Raw genomic sequence first — 15,835 nt, 5'->3', positions numbered from 1 at the left:
ACTGAGTTAGAGAGTTGAACTGAGTTAGAGAGTTGAACTGAGTTAGAGAGTTGAACTGAGTTAGAGAGTTGAATTGAGTTAGAGAGTTGAACTGAGTTAGAGTTGAATTGAGTTAGAGAGTTGAACTGAGTTAGAGTTGAATCGAGTTAGAGAGTTGAATCGAGTTAGAGAGTTGAATCGAGTTAGAGAGTTGAATCGAGTTAGAGAGTTGAATCGAGTTAGAGAGTTGAATCGAGTTAGAGAGTTGAATCGAGTTAGAGAGTTGAATCGAGTTAGAGAGTTGAATCGAGTTAGAGAGTTGAATCGAGTTAGAGAGTTGGATCGAGTTAGAGAGTTGGATCGAGTTAGAGAGTTGGATCGAGTTAGAGAGTTGGATCGAGTTAGAGAGTTGGATCGAGTTAGAGAGTTGGATCGAGTTAAAGAGTTCGTTTCGAGTTAAAGAGTTCGTTTCGAGTTAAAGAGTTCGTTTCGAGTTAAAGAGTTCGTTTCGAGTTAAAGAGTTCGTTTCGAGTTAAAGAGTTGTTTTGAGTTAAAGGGTTCGTTTTGAGTTAAAGGGTTCGTTTTGAGTTAAAGGGTTCGTTTTGAGTTAAAGAGTTCGTTTTGAGTTAAAGAGTTCGTTTTGAGTTAAAGAGTTCGTTTTGAGTTAAAGATTTCGTTTTGAGTTAAAGAGTTCGTTTTGAGTTAAAGATTTCGTTTTGAGTTAAAGAGTTCGTTTTGAGTTAAAGAGTTCGTTTTGAGTTAAAGAGTTCGTTTTGAGTTAAAGAGTTCGTTTTGAGTTAAAGAGTTCGTTTTGAGTTAAAGAGTTCGTTTTGAGTTAAAGAGTTCGTTTTGAGTTAAAGAGTTCGTTTTGAGTTAAAGAGTTCGTTTTGAGTTAAAGAGTTCGTTTTGAGTTAACGTTTTGAGTTAAACAGTTCGTTTTGAGTTAAAGAGTTCGTTTTGAGTTAAAGAGTTCGTTTTGAGTTAAAGAGTTCGTTTTGAGTTAAAGAGTTCGTTTTGAGTTAAAGAGTTCGTTTTGAGTTAAAGAGTTCGTTTTCAATTCAATTCAATTCAATATTTTTATTTCGAATAAAAAAATCCATATTATTGTTAGTACAAGACTCAACAACCCTTATAAATCTATGTTAGTGATAAAAAGAACATAAAAACAAACAAAAATAATTATGTACAACTAAAAGCGGCGTGGTGCGGCGACCGGCGGCGCGTGCAGTCGCACCCAGCGCGCGAACATAGGCGAGTCCCAGCGCTGCGCCAGCACGTTTAGAATATTGTTTGGGCTGTGGCGAAGACGGTCGACTAATGACGCACACCGTTTTCTAATTATTGCGTCGAAACTATCGGTGTGCGCCTCGGCAAACATAGTTGACGCGCTACAGTAACGCGGCAGCCCAAACAGCACTCTAAACGCGTTATTGTATTGTACGCGAAGGGCGCTGTATGCCCGCTGCGTAAAACTGACCCACAGATTGCACGTGTAGAATGTTTGGCAGTATGCTTTAAAGAGCGTTAGCTTCACTTCATTACTACAACGAGCAAATCTGCGGGCCAGCATGTTACTACGAACACACAACGCCCTACGCTCCCTCTCTATGTCATCATTATCTGTCATGTTTTCTGTTACCCAGTGGCCAAGGTATTTGAACTTCTGTACAACTTTTAAAGCGGTACTACAAAGGGTAACAGGTGTCATTTTGTATGATTTTGCCCCAGCTTTAAATTGCATTACCTCGCTTTTCGAAGTATTGTACCTTAACCCATGGGTAACTGCATAAGTTTCACATATCTTCACCAATCTTTGGAGTGCACCAACCGAGGGGCTCAACAGCACCATATCATCCGCGTAGCTGAGGTTATTAACACACACCCCATCAACGTGACATCCGACATAGGTACTGCTGAGCTCCCCGATTAACTCGTTCATGTATAGATTGAACAGCTTAGGTGAGCTCAACCCCCCTTGCCTCACCCCGCAGCCCATCCTATACACTTGAGTTTTGAGTTAAAGAGTTCTTTTTGAGTTAAAGAGTTCGTTTTGAGTTAAAGAGTTCGTTTTGAGTTAGAGTTCGTTTTGAGTTAAAGAGTTCGTTTTGAGTTAAAGAGTTCGTTTTGAGTTAAAGAGTTCGTTTTGAGTTGAACTGTTTAAAGAGTTTTATTTTGAGTTAAACAGTTTAAAGAGTTTTATTTTGAGTTGAACAGTTTATTTTGAGTTGAACAGTTTATTTTGAGTTTAAAGAGTTTAACAACTCGCTGGCGTAGGGTGATAACAAAGTTTAACAACCAATCATGCAGCGCACTGAAATTTAATTACAGGGTAAAATGGATTCCGATATTGACACCCCGAGATCACCTAGACTGTCGTCACGAGCACGACGGATGCAGAGTCGTGAGCGGTAGACGCTGAAAATCAGCGACGGTGAATCTACCACAGAGGACGCTGTGGACTGCGACAGCCGAGCGGGGAGGTGCCTGAAGACAGATGCCGTCACCACAGCAGGCGCTGACGACGGGGCCTCTCTCAGATGATCAGTACGAAGAAGGCGACGCTCAAGAGGGACTTACAGTGGAGGACGTCATCAAGTTTGTAACTAAAGTATTGTAATTTGAAAAAAAAAATATCTGAATTCAGAGAAAAAATCATTAGATAATTGCATCTGTTAATTACAAACCTGAGTAAGCCGTTAATGTAATCACGTAGCTTCCCCAAAACATTATTTCCATAAACAGTTCCTACATTTACTATGGAAGATCTAAAAATTCGATTATTGATGTCAATTATTATCGCTCATGCTGTGGTAGTTGTTTCTTTCTTCTTATTCTAATATATCAGGCAAAATTTTATTGCTCGCGTCATGTTTGTTATACTTAAGTAGAACTTAATTGAAAATAAGTATGTTACAGTACTAAAATCAATGCAATGAAATTTGGGCTTATATTCTATAAGCACGTGCCGATAATAATGTGTCTATAACCCTGCGTGTAATTAGGTAAAATAACTTATCGTATGGGGATGTAAATTTTAGTAAAAGTAAAGGGGTTGACAGTGTGGACGATGTATTTCGTGAACCTTTACATGATTAGTAGTAAAAGTAGGTATTTAAATATCCCTTTTTATGAGCTTTTTATGTAACAATAATACTAGTCTGAAGAATAAATACCGTTTACATCTGCAATACCTGCTACCATGAGTAAATTAAATAATTTGAAGTTTACCTCTACTTGAGTTGCTGTAATTCTTTGTATTATTTTATTGTATTCTGGTGTACAATGAAGAGTATTGGTATTGTATAAACAGACTACTTTTAACTAATAGAATTGAAAAGGCAATAGGCAACACGGCCGAGCGTGATATTATTGTTGATCGTGCACCGGAGGTAGCACGCAGTCGGATGGCCGAGTGTGATATTTCATAAGATTTCAAGAATAAATTATAATTATTTTGCGTGAGTTATGTTAAACTTATGGCATTCAGTGGGTAGTGATTAAAAATGTGATTTGTGTTTACCCGAATATTTGTTAATTAATCTGTGGGTAGTCGCGAAAATGACCCTTCTCTCCTACCCGCCAATTCTAATGAGGGAAAAGTATAAAATGTAACTTACCATGGGATGGAGGGATCATTCTCGCCTGGCGCTTGAACCAGTAACATGTAGCACGAAGGTTACGGCTTGTTAACTAAATATTGTTAAAGAGTGTTGAAGTAAGAAGTTGGAGTAAAATAAAAGTAATTGATTGTACGAAGGACTTTGATTCATCACAATACTATAGTCGGTCAAACAAGTTTGTCAGTAGAAAAAGGCGCGATATTCAAATTTTCTATGGGACGATAACCCTTCGCGCCTAAATTTTTTAGCCGCTTTTTTCTACTGACGGAAATGGCTTGACAGACTATAAATTGTTGCCATGTGTAAGCATTTTACGTCAAAAATGTGACAGCTACGTAGAAAGTGGCGCCCTCATTTATTAACCGACTTCCAAATCTCAAAAGGAGGAGATTCGATTGTGATTTTTTTTATGCTTGTTACTCCATATCTCCGTCATTACTGGACCGATTTTGAAAAGTATTTTTCTGATTGTATGTATATGCATACAGATTGGTCCCGTTTTTTTCAAAACCCAGTTCTGATGATGGGATCCATGAGGAATCAAGGGAACTCCTCAAATCTTAAAGGCATACAAGGCATTTGTTTTATCAACAAATCAAGCATATACATTCAAAGATGTGACATTTGATGAAGTGGAACTGCTGATGATGATCAGAACGGAACTCTTCAACGACGCATAGTTCACGTTTGGCGATTTGTCCTCTTCGTTATGTTTGTTAAGCAAGTTAAGTTTTTAAGCCACATTTTTGTCAAGCTCGAGGTCTGATGATGGTATCCATGAGGAATCGAGGGAACTCCTCAAATCTTAAAGGCATGCGTATAGAGATTTGTGTATATTCATCAGAAAATCAAGAAATTACATTAAAAACTGTCGCATTTGATGAAGTGGAACTGCTGATGATGATCAGAACAGAACTCTTCAATGACTACACGTTTGGCAATTTCGAATTTGACGGAGCTGGCCCTGGAGCCAGACCTGACCCGGATCCGGGCTCTTATCTGGACCTGAACCCGGACCTGGACCCGGACTTGGACCATCACCTGGAAAATGATACCTAAGCTAAATAAACCACTATGATTACCTACCATAAAATGTAGGTATAAAGTATAATGATGCCAAACTTACTAGCCCCTCCCGCTCAAACCCCCGTACACCGCACCGCACGCGCCATTATGTGGGTTAGGTTAGGTTTGAACTGCGATCCTCACATAACCGAAAAAAGTGGGTTAGATTAGGTTAGAACTGCGAGCCTTACAGAAACGAAATGCTACTAGAAAAGTGGTTTTGACTAGGTTCGAACTGCAATCCTCACAGAACTGAACTGCTATCCGAGGAGTGGGTTCGTGAGGCTAAAACTGCGATCCTTACAGAAACGAAATGCTACCTACTAGAAAAGTGGATGGTTTTACCTCCTTTTCTACATAGTGCACCATCTATGTACTTACAATAATCTTTCACCAGCCCCCATAGAAGTCGTTTTTTTCTTGAAAATCATTTTCTACTATTTTATGTCGAACTATACGAGTAAGTAGGTGCAACAAAGTCAATCGATCTATATAATTTTTGGCAAACCGCGAGTTCTCGGTTCGGGACGAACTACTAGTATTACTGTTTCGTCCAGTATTATTGCAGTTTACCACGCAACAGCTATCGTGACCCATTTTTATCGTAAGTATGAGTTAAATAACAAAATAACTGAGAAGTATGGGAATTGACAGAAACACTGTTACCATAATTGTCCTTTTCAACCGACGAAAAAAAAAGGAGGAGGTTCTCAAGTCGACGCGTATATTTTTTTTTTTTTTTTTTTTTTTTTTATGTATGACCACGCATAACTTTTTACAGAGATGTTCGATTTTGATAATTATTTTTTTATTGGAAAGGGTATACCCCGAAGTTGGTCCCATATAAATTTGGAAAAAAAAATCCAACCTTAAGAGCGCTATTACATTTCGGCGTTGAGCGAGTTTAGGTATTTTACGCGCTGCGGCAGGCCGTGCGAGCTCAGTATGCCGATCCCTTCTACCACACTCGCACTACAATGATGGATTAAACATTCTTGATCCTTCGCGAAGCATATTGAAATCAACCATAACAACACTAACTGTACTTAACTTTTAAAGTTCTAAAACTGTTATTTGGTAAGTACGAAAATACTAAATGCAGTGCAAATGTACATAGGGGCTGTTCATAAATTACGTCATCTATTTTTGACGATTTTTGACCTTCCCCACCCCTCAAATCATCCAAAAATCAAGCTTCGGATGAATCTGTTTCCTCCTACGTCATGTTACCATCATCCGATGTCCAGACCCCCCCCCCACTCCTCCCATTTGAAACGACGTAATTTATGAATAGCCCCATACTCGTACTTATGAAGGTATATTACTCGAAAGAAATTATAGGTACCTACTCGCTTATTTACATGTTTCGTCATTGCATTTGGTACCTATAGGTTGTAAAGTTTGTATCAACGAGGGTTTAAAAACGAACTGGTACTGAGGATCTGATGATGATTAAGGTGGTCACGGATACCAATCAACCATGTAGTAACATGATTAGGCTCGTTTGATTCGTCTCAACAAGATCTTTGACACTGAAGATACACAGGGTCTGATGATGGAGCTGGAAGGTGGCCACGGGTACCAGTCTATCATGTAACTAAACAACTTCGTGTTTGGGCTCGTTTGATTCGTCTCAACAAGATCTTTGACACTAAGTGATACTCAGAGTCTGATGATGGAGCTGGAAGGTGGTCACCGGTACCAATCAACCATGCAACTAAACCACTTCGTGTTTAGGCTCGTTTTATTCGTTTCAACAAGATCTTTGACACAAGATAGTACTCAGGGTCTGATGTTGGAGCCGGAAGGTGGTCACCGGTACCAATCAACCATGCAACTAAACCACTTCGTGTTTAGGCACGTTTTATTCATCTCAACAAGATCTTTGACACAAGGTAGTACTCAGGGTCTGATGATGGAGCGCGAAGGTGGCGACGGGTACCTGTCTATCATCATCAGCTCCATCATCAGACCCTGAGTAGTATCTTGTGTCAAACATCTTATTGCGACGAATCAAACGAGCCCAAACACGAAGTAGTTCAGTTACATGGTAGACTGGTACCCGTGGCCACAGTCCAGCTCCATCATCAGACCCTGAGTACTAACTTGTGTCAAAGATCTTGTTGCGACGAATCGAACGAAGCCAAATACGAAGTGGTTTAGTTGCATGGTTGATTGGTACCGGTGACCACCTTCCGGATCCATCATCAGACCCTCAGTACTACCTTGTGTCAAACATCTTGTTGCGACAAATCAAACGAGCCCAAACACGAAGTGGTTCAGTTACATGGTAGACTGGTACCCGTGGCCACAGTCCAGCTCCATCATCAGACCCTGAGTACTAACTTGTGTCAAAGATCTTGATGCGACGAATCGAACGAAGCCAAACACGAAGTGGTTTAGTTGCATGGTTGATTGGTACCGGTCACCACCTTCCGGATCTATCATCAGACCCTCAGTACTACCTTGTGTCAAAGATCTTGTTGCGACAAATCAAACGAGCCCAAACACGAAGTGGTTCAGTTACATGGTAGACTGGTACCCGTGGCCACCTTCCAGCTCCATCATCAGATCCTGAGTACTATCTTGTGTCCAAGGTCTTGTTGAGACGAATCAAACGAGCCTAAACACGAAGTGGCTTAGTTGCATGGTTGATTGGTACCGGTGACCACCTTCTGGCTCCAACATCAGACCCTGAGTACTATCTTGTGTCAAAGATCTTATAGAAACGAATAAAACGAGCCTAAACACGAAGTGGTTTAGTGGCATGGTTGATTGGTACCGGTGACCACCTGCCGGCTCCATCATCAGACCCTGAGTACTATCTTGTGTCAAAGATCTTGTTGAGACGAATCAAACGAGCCTAAACACGAAGTGGTTTAGTTGCATGGTTGATTGGTACCGGTGACCACCTTCCGGCTCCATCATCAGACCCTGAGTATTATCTTGTGCCAAAGATCTTGTTGAGACGAATCAAACGAGCCCAAACACGAAGTGGTTTAGTTGCATGGTTGATTGGTACCGGTGACCACCTTCCGGCTCCATCATTAGACCCTGAGTACTATCTTAAGTCAAAGATCTTGTTGAGACGAATAAAACGAGCCTAAACACGAAGTGGTTTAGTTGCATTGTTGATTGGTACTGGTGACCACCTTCCGGCTCCATCATCAGACCCTGAGTACTATCTTAAGTCAAAGATCTTGTTGAGCCGAATCAAACGAGCCCAAACACGAAGTGGTTTAGTTGCATGGTTGATTGGTACCGGTGACCACCTTCCGGCTCCATCATCAGACCCTGAGTACTATCTTGTGTCAAAGATCTTGTTGAGATGAATAAAACGAGCCTAAACACGAAGTGGTTTAGTTGCATGTTTGATTGGTACCGGTGACCACCTTCCGGCTCCATCATCAGACCCTGAGTACTATCTTGAGTCAAATAAATACATATAGAATGTCAGGTCGTTTCAAATATTTTTAATCCTGTCCGGTAGTTTATTAAACTGTACCATTATAAATTATAATACTATAAAAACAGTGCTAGGATCAAAGTCTCTCGTTGCGGTTTACACGCACACAGTATAGCGTTTTACACGGCGCCCGCCGCACACAATGATAAAAAACCTCGTCGTCGCCGTTGAAAATGTGCGGAGCCGACCGACACACGTCCTGCCTCTACAAGCTCTGCCGCGGCACTGAGCTGGCGCAGCGCGCGTCATCGGTAATATAGAGTAGTTTTCAAAAAATTGCCAAAAAATTATAGTAGAATTTCATAAACACTAATGTATACCAACAGTATAAGCAAACGTTGCAGATTGCTTGAGTATGAAAATGACTTCGATATTAAGTAGATTTTCGTAGGAATTGACACTTGTTTCGGAGAGAAAATCGAGTTCGTTTTACTTTGATTTTCTCTTTCTCAAAGGTATGTAGGAAAAATATAGTTTGATATGCCTAAAGTACAGGGTATTAGTAATACAAAATAGCCAGGTTTAGCAGAGTAAAATTCTCAACATTTCCAAATAAGAGCTCGCCATTCAGTGCTTCACGGGGTTTTTCGGAAACGACCATCAGAAAAAAAATCATTACTAATTTAATAAGTCCTTTTTCTAATATTTACAACGATATTTATAAAGATAAGAAGACGCTTTTACTGGAACAAGTACTCATTGTTTCTAATAATGAGCGCAAAGTCCTGAATTTCGTCGACTAGTATCATCAATTTTGCATTATTTCGACTTTTCTTGTAAGAGCGCTCTTAAGGGTAGGAAAATAGGGGATGATTGATTTTTTCACTCACCGATTGTAACGTATGACCACGCATAACCTTTTACAGAGTAGTCGTAATAATAATAAAAAATTGGAAAAAAATCCTACCCTAAGGGTGGGAAAATAGGGGTAGTTTATTTATATTACAGAACAAAATAATAGTTAAAGTAGGTTTATTAATATAACAGTTAATAGCTAAAGCAAGGTAGGTAGCTATTTTAAAAGTAATCAAAAATTAAGCATGTAATAATTTGTATAAATTATAGCCACAGAAAATTATAAAATAAAAACTTTTTAACAAAAAAAATAACCGCCGAAAAAAAACTAAAAGGAAATAAAAAAAAACCGGCACTAACACGAAACGAGTCGACCAACAAAAACAATAGCACACTGAAAAGAAAAAAATAATTATTTTGTCTTCAATAACGCAAGTGAATACCTATAAACTATGTATATACATACTTCTGAAATCAATCACACAAATCTGCGTATTTATATATTTACAATCTGTTATTTTTGGAGTCGGTGCCAGCCTCAAACAAACTTGAGCACCTTAGTGAAGCACCTGCACCGACTCCAAAAATAACAGATTGTAAATATATAAATACGCAGATTTGTGTGATTGATTTCAGAAGTATGTATATACATAGTTTATAGGTATTCACTTGCGTTATTGAAGACAAAATAATTATTTTTTTCTTTTCAGTGTGCTATTGTTTTTGTTGGTCGACTCGTTTCGTGTTAGTGCCGGTTTTTTTTTATTTCCTTTTAGTTTTTTTTCGGCGGTTATTTTTTTTGTTGGCCACATCAAGCGCTGCGATCGTTTCGGCTTCCCCTACCACCCGCTTTGCACGGAGCCAATTACTACATGTCGTTTTGACGATGCTTTTGAAAGACGCCAATTAAATGTTATCACTCTCGGTTATCACTTATCAATGAGGCGGAGAAATGTGCTGTTCGGTATTCATGTTAGTTTGGGTTGATTCAACTAGATATACTACAAAGACCTTAAGTCTATTGTAAATAAAGCTCTGTATTTTGAAAAGGTAGCATATTTCAAACATAGTATTAATAATAAAATTAATGAACCCAAAACTTTATGGAAAAATTTAAAAAATACAGTGTTGCCTAAAAAGAATAATGAATTACCTAATATATTTAATAATCCTGATACCTTGAACAAACACTTCCTAGATCTACCTGGAACTTCAAGTGTCACTATATCACAGCTGACCTATTTTGAATTTCATAAGTTCAATGACTCTGTTTTCCATCTAGATACTGTTAGTTCTTATCAAATAATTAAAGTAATTAAATGATTAAAATCGAATGCTGAGGGTATTGACGGGATAAATCTAAACATGCTTACTATGACTTTTCCACACACAATTGATTTCATTACGAGCCTAATAAATACCTCCATTCTTACATCCACCTTTCCAGATATCTGGAAGTTAGCAGTCGTGACTCCCTTGCCTAAAGTATCGAACCCATCTGTGCTTTCAGACCTTAGGCCTATAAGTATACTACCTTGTCTGTCCAAAATAATGGAAAAAGTAGTATGCTTACAGCTAACCGCCTACTTAGAAAACAATAATATCCTACCAGATGTCCAATCAGGTTTTCGGAAGGGACGTAGCACTGTGACCGCATTACTCGATGTCTCTGATAACATTTTGGATGCTCAAGACAAAGGAATGTGCACTATTTTAGTCCTCCTCGATTTCTCAAGAGCATTTGATTGTCTGAATATAAATCTGCTTCTTTCCAAATTGAGTTTTTACGGATTTGATCACAAAACTGTAAAGTGGTTTGAAAGCTATTTACATAATCGATCACAAATTGTGAAAGTATGTTGCAGTGACGGATCTTCATTTTTATCCGAAAAAGCTGATATAACAAGAGGAGTTCCACAGGGATCGGTGATCGGCCCACTCCTGTTCATATTATACTCCGCAGATATAGGGTCCCACATCACGCATTGCAAATACCATATATATGCAGACGACATACAAGTGTATATATCATGTAAGCCAGCTGACATTGACAGTGCTATAGAAAAATTAAACCAAGATCTCACCTCAATAGCATCATGGGCCACAGAAAACTGCCTGTTGCTTAATCCAAATAAAACTAAATACCTAGTATTTGGCAGCAGGCAACAACTGGCTGGTGTCAGTATATCAACGGATGTTACGCTAATGAATACACCGGTTGAGAGGGTGTATGAAGCGCGTAATTTAGGTCTCATAATGGATTGTGGACTACGTTATGAGAAGCATGTCTCCGAGGCCATTAGGAGTTGTTTTTACAAGCTTAAAGTTTTATATAAAATTCGGCCATATTTAAGCGAAAACCTCCGCTGTCAACTAGTTGAATCACTTGTCCTATCGAAATTAAACTATGTGGATGTAGTGTTTGGGCCTAGACTTCTTGCAAAGACAAAGAGACTCATTCAGCGTGTTCAAAATGCCTGTGCTCGCTTCTGTTTCAATATTCCGTTGAGAGCTCACGTGACACCATTTCTGAACAGCCATAAGATCCTCAAGATGCAACACCGTCGTAAACTTCATTTGGCTTGTCTGCTCTTTGGTGTGCTTAAATATGGTACTCCGCCTTATCTCTTCAATAAGCTTTCTTGTATTAAGCTCCGCGAACGCCGTAACTGTGGAATTCAATTGTTAATGCCACGCCATGCCACAGCAGCGTTTCGGGGAAGTTTTCGCTATGCCGCGTCGAAAGTCTGGAACAATATACCTCCGCCTTTGAGAAACCTGCAAAGTATTCATAGCTTTAAGTCAAAGATTAAACTGTATTTACTTAATCACCAACGTAGCCAAGAAGCCTACAGACTTGATACCAGCTGCCTGTAGTTTGTAATTTTACTTATGCTTACCTCAAGTGTTTTGAAAGTTACGCGATTCTGTATCTCGTGAAGCTGCACTTGTAGCTTATCATGGTCATGTAGCATCCATTCTCAACTACGGCCTCATCCTATGGGGTAACTCTGTGGATGTTGAAAGGGCATTCAAGCTTCAAAAGAGATGTATACGTGTAATTGCAAATGCTCCTGTAGACAGCAGTTGTAGACCTTTGTTTAAACAGTTCAACATCTTGCCTTTGGCTTGCATATATATATTAAAAATTTGTACTTTTGTTAAGCAATTTCCAAATTATTTCGTAAAGCGTTCAGACTTGTTTTGTGCTAATCCACGACCACAATATAAAAATTTCCTCAATCAGCCACGATGTATGACCAGCATTTATAAAAAAAATGCTTTTAATATGAGTATTGTGATCTTTAACAAGTAGCCTGTTCAAATAAAAGCTCTCGAAGGCAATGACTTTAAGCAAACTTTAAGAAATTGGCTTCTTGATCGGTGTTTCTATAGTATACAAGATTTTTTAAATAACGTAGATTAAGTAACGACCTGTGTAAATTTGTAAATAAATGTTATCTGTAATCGATTTGGTTATGGTTAAAACTATATAAATGGCTGTAGGTAATTATAAAGTATTTGATAATTTTAATAAAATGTTAAAGCTTTCAAATGTAACTACATATTTTTTAAGATGCCTTTATGGATTTGCATGCTGTTTGTACACAGCTGAAAAGGTGGAACATAATACTGTATAACAATAAGACCTGTAATTACCCTTTTTTGCAAATAAATAAATTGTTTGTTTGTTCCTTTGGCCTGACAAGGGTTCATCATTCCTTTACGCCATACTTAGTAGAGTGCTGTTATGTTAGTATTTCGTACATTTTCGTAAATTCGTCATCCTACAATGCTGTTTTGCTAATAAGCTAATCTTACAAGATTTTTTAACGTAGATTTCATGAACGCTCGATATTGGTTTGGTCTGACATTGCTTTTTAGTTAGTGTAGCCACCGTTGGCGCTAGTAGTATATACAGCTGTAATGCTCAGCCAAGATATGGTCGGACCGGATCGATACAGCGATTTAGAGCACGATGCTTGTTTTTGTATTAATTAATCTTAATTGTAAATCTCGGAGTAAATATCTATGGAGCGGCCATTAACAGGCGTTCCCCTCTGCAAAAAGTCCGCGGCCGCCGGTCAAGGAGGTTATATAAAACTAGTTGCCACACGTCATACGCCATTCAGCAAACGTCAGTCTAAGCGGAATGATAGGAGCCGAAAATGGCGAATTGCAGCGTTTTCTCGTTCAAAATGAGATCGAAAACGTCTAGTCTACAAAAAGAACACGTTTCTTATCATATGTAGGTACTATTACATCTAAATATTATCAAATAGTGCATTAACTTTGCAAATAACTAAAAAACATTGTCAATCTGACAGTGATACCAGTGATATGGTATTAAATCTGATTTAGGGTAATTCTAAAGAAGACTTTCTAAATATTATTTAGGTACGAGTAGAATTTCTAATAGGAAATACATATTATGCGAAACTCTGCGTAGGGGGCGCGACTACCACAATCCATCACAATATGGGGGTCCGCCGCGGAACAAGAAATATTAAATTTCGTTATCTAACCTTAAATTTACTAGCTAGCTTAGTGCTACACTCTGGCGGCAGAACATTGCAGTAATACGCCCTATTTGCGTTGCTTTTTGTTATATAATTTATGTAACACATTATTTTTATATAAGACCTTAGTTTCATATCAACCTAATCTATTTAATCAAATAAATAGATCTATACGAATAAAGAAAAGGGGGACGGGGGATCAAAAAGTAGTCGAAAACATCTCGCGTGATTTGTGCACAACCCCTAAATAACGTAAAATTACCGATAGACTATTTTTTGAAAATTATTTTTTCCTTTAGTTTCTACATATAGCTGATCAAGCAGATCTTGTCAGTAGAAAAAGGCGGAAAATTTGAAAAATGTAGGCGGGAAGGGATATCGTCCCATAGAAAATTTGAATTTCGCGCCTTTTTTACTGACAAGATTTGCTTGACCAGCTATATATTTTTATTTAACATGTCAAATATTTTATTAATTTAAGGTATTTACGGCTGTCACTTTCCATAAATAGGCACTTTTAATTTATTACTCTGGTATCACCGTACCAATATTAGTGATGGGACACTATAAAAACCAATATCGGTAAAATCGATATAAACATAATGAATAATATACAGATGGTCATGATGCCTAGCGAAGACCAGCCATATCGTACAAACCTCAAGGAGTGATATTCCTAGGCAGATTATGATCTGCCTAGTGACCACCAGCCATATCGTGCTAACTTCAAGGTGTGATATTCCTAAGCAGATCGTGAAACGCCGGCATGTCATGTTCTGACTAGTGATCACCAGCTAATATACCGTGCAAACCTCAACATTTAGGCATATCGAATAAGTAGGATGTCCTACATTTTATCAAATGATAACCATTGAAATGGCTTGACAGTCTACTTATAGTACGTGTTTGGGTAGCGTATGATTTTAGTAGGTACCTACCTAGCACCTACGCATTCTGCTCCAAATGCCACATAGAATGCAGCACTAGCAGTGGCAAAAAATGCAAAAGGCAGATTATTAAATGGCGGAGTTTCATGATATGCCTAGGAATATCTCGATATGCCCGATTTTACGATCTACCGCCGATATATATACTAATTATCCCCTACTCAATATCCCTTAAATGACATCCTATATATGGCCGCGTTCCATCTCTGTCATCAGATCTGCATGCTCAATAGTATATTGCATTGCTTTCAGAAGTAAACCAACATGTAAAATATTAACTAATGAACTGATAATAAAAAAACATTCTATATCAGCTTGCAAGATTCGCCCTAAACAAATTGACAAACTACCTATTAGAACAACATCTAAAAACAATACAAAAATTTAAAGTTAATAAAATGCTGGTAGAAAGACTTGATATTGTAATATTATTATAATTGATAAAAGCAGAAATTAAAATTCATTGTCAATAAAATATCGACAATATTATCGGCGCGTCCCTCGCACTATCTAGGTTTACTTAGAACTGACGTCATCTCGTTCACGGACAGGGTTGTCTGTGTTTGTTCTTGTACTTGTGTGAATATAGTTTTTGCTAGTGTTTGATAATTTTGTCGTGTGCGTGTGTAGCGACGCATGCTAAAAATGCATTAGTGTTAACATTATTTGTGTGCGTTACCTCGTCCCCCGCGCCAAAAACGACAGAATTTTTCAGATAGAAATTAGTGCGCGTCTCTACTCCATAGATATTTACTCCGAGTTGTAAATAGTCGTTATGTAACATAACGACTTATGTTGTATCCCCTTGCTGTGTAACTTTTTTCTTATTTAACTAACTGTTTACTGTATGTTATTTGTCTTTTTTCTTCTTGTCTGTTACCTTCCGTGATTCTTCTCACTTGATGGTCTCATCGGAAGATCAGCGCTGGAAGCCACCAGCAACATGCTGAGATGGGGCCATTTCGTGGCACTTTAATCTTATTTTGTGTTTTCTTTTATACTATGTACTGTTCCGATTGTTTGTGCTTACGAATAAATCTATTCTATTCTATTCTATATCAGACCCTATGTTGTCGTTGATGTTAAAAAAAATGGCGCTGCAGGCAATATTTGAAATCATTTCAATTTTTATTTTTTAATAGCGAAGCGGAAGCGAATCCAGTCGCTTTTGGTACAGCGCCTAGCCCGCTTAGATTTTTTATATTACGATAACTCCTAAGGGTGGTACTCCACCTGTCCAATATCTTAGTCGAATGTGTATTTGCATCTCACATTTTGCTTAATGAGAGAGTGAGACGCAATGCACATTGGACAGGTGGAATACCACCCAGATATCATTTAAATTGTATGGTGTAAATGGTCATTATAATCTGTATGAAATGCTCAATGTAACCAAATGTAACTAACGTATTACTAACTACTAATCAATACGGGGGTCTCAAT

General features: G+C 38.3%; 1 long non-coding RNA gene across 1 annotated transcript in view; it reads right to left on the bottom strand.

The window, feature by feature from the left end:
- The window catches only part of LOC134804924 (uncharacterized), a 421,906-nt gene that overhangs the window by 133,678 nt on the left and 272,393 nt on the right, over nt 1-15,835 (bottom strand). The window lies entirely within an intron of this gene.

This window comes from Cydia splendana, chromosome Z (genome assembly GCF_910591565.1).
Source record: "Cydia splendana chromosome Z, ilCydSple1.2, whole genome shotgun sequence".
Lineage (NCBI taxonomy): Eukaryota > Metazoa > Arthropoda > Insecta > Lepidoptera > Tortricidae > Cydia > Cydia splendana.
Note: the sequence above shows the minus strand (reverse complement) of the source record. Positions and strands in the feature narration are given on the sequence as shown.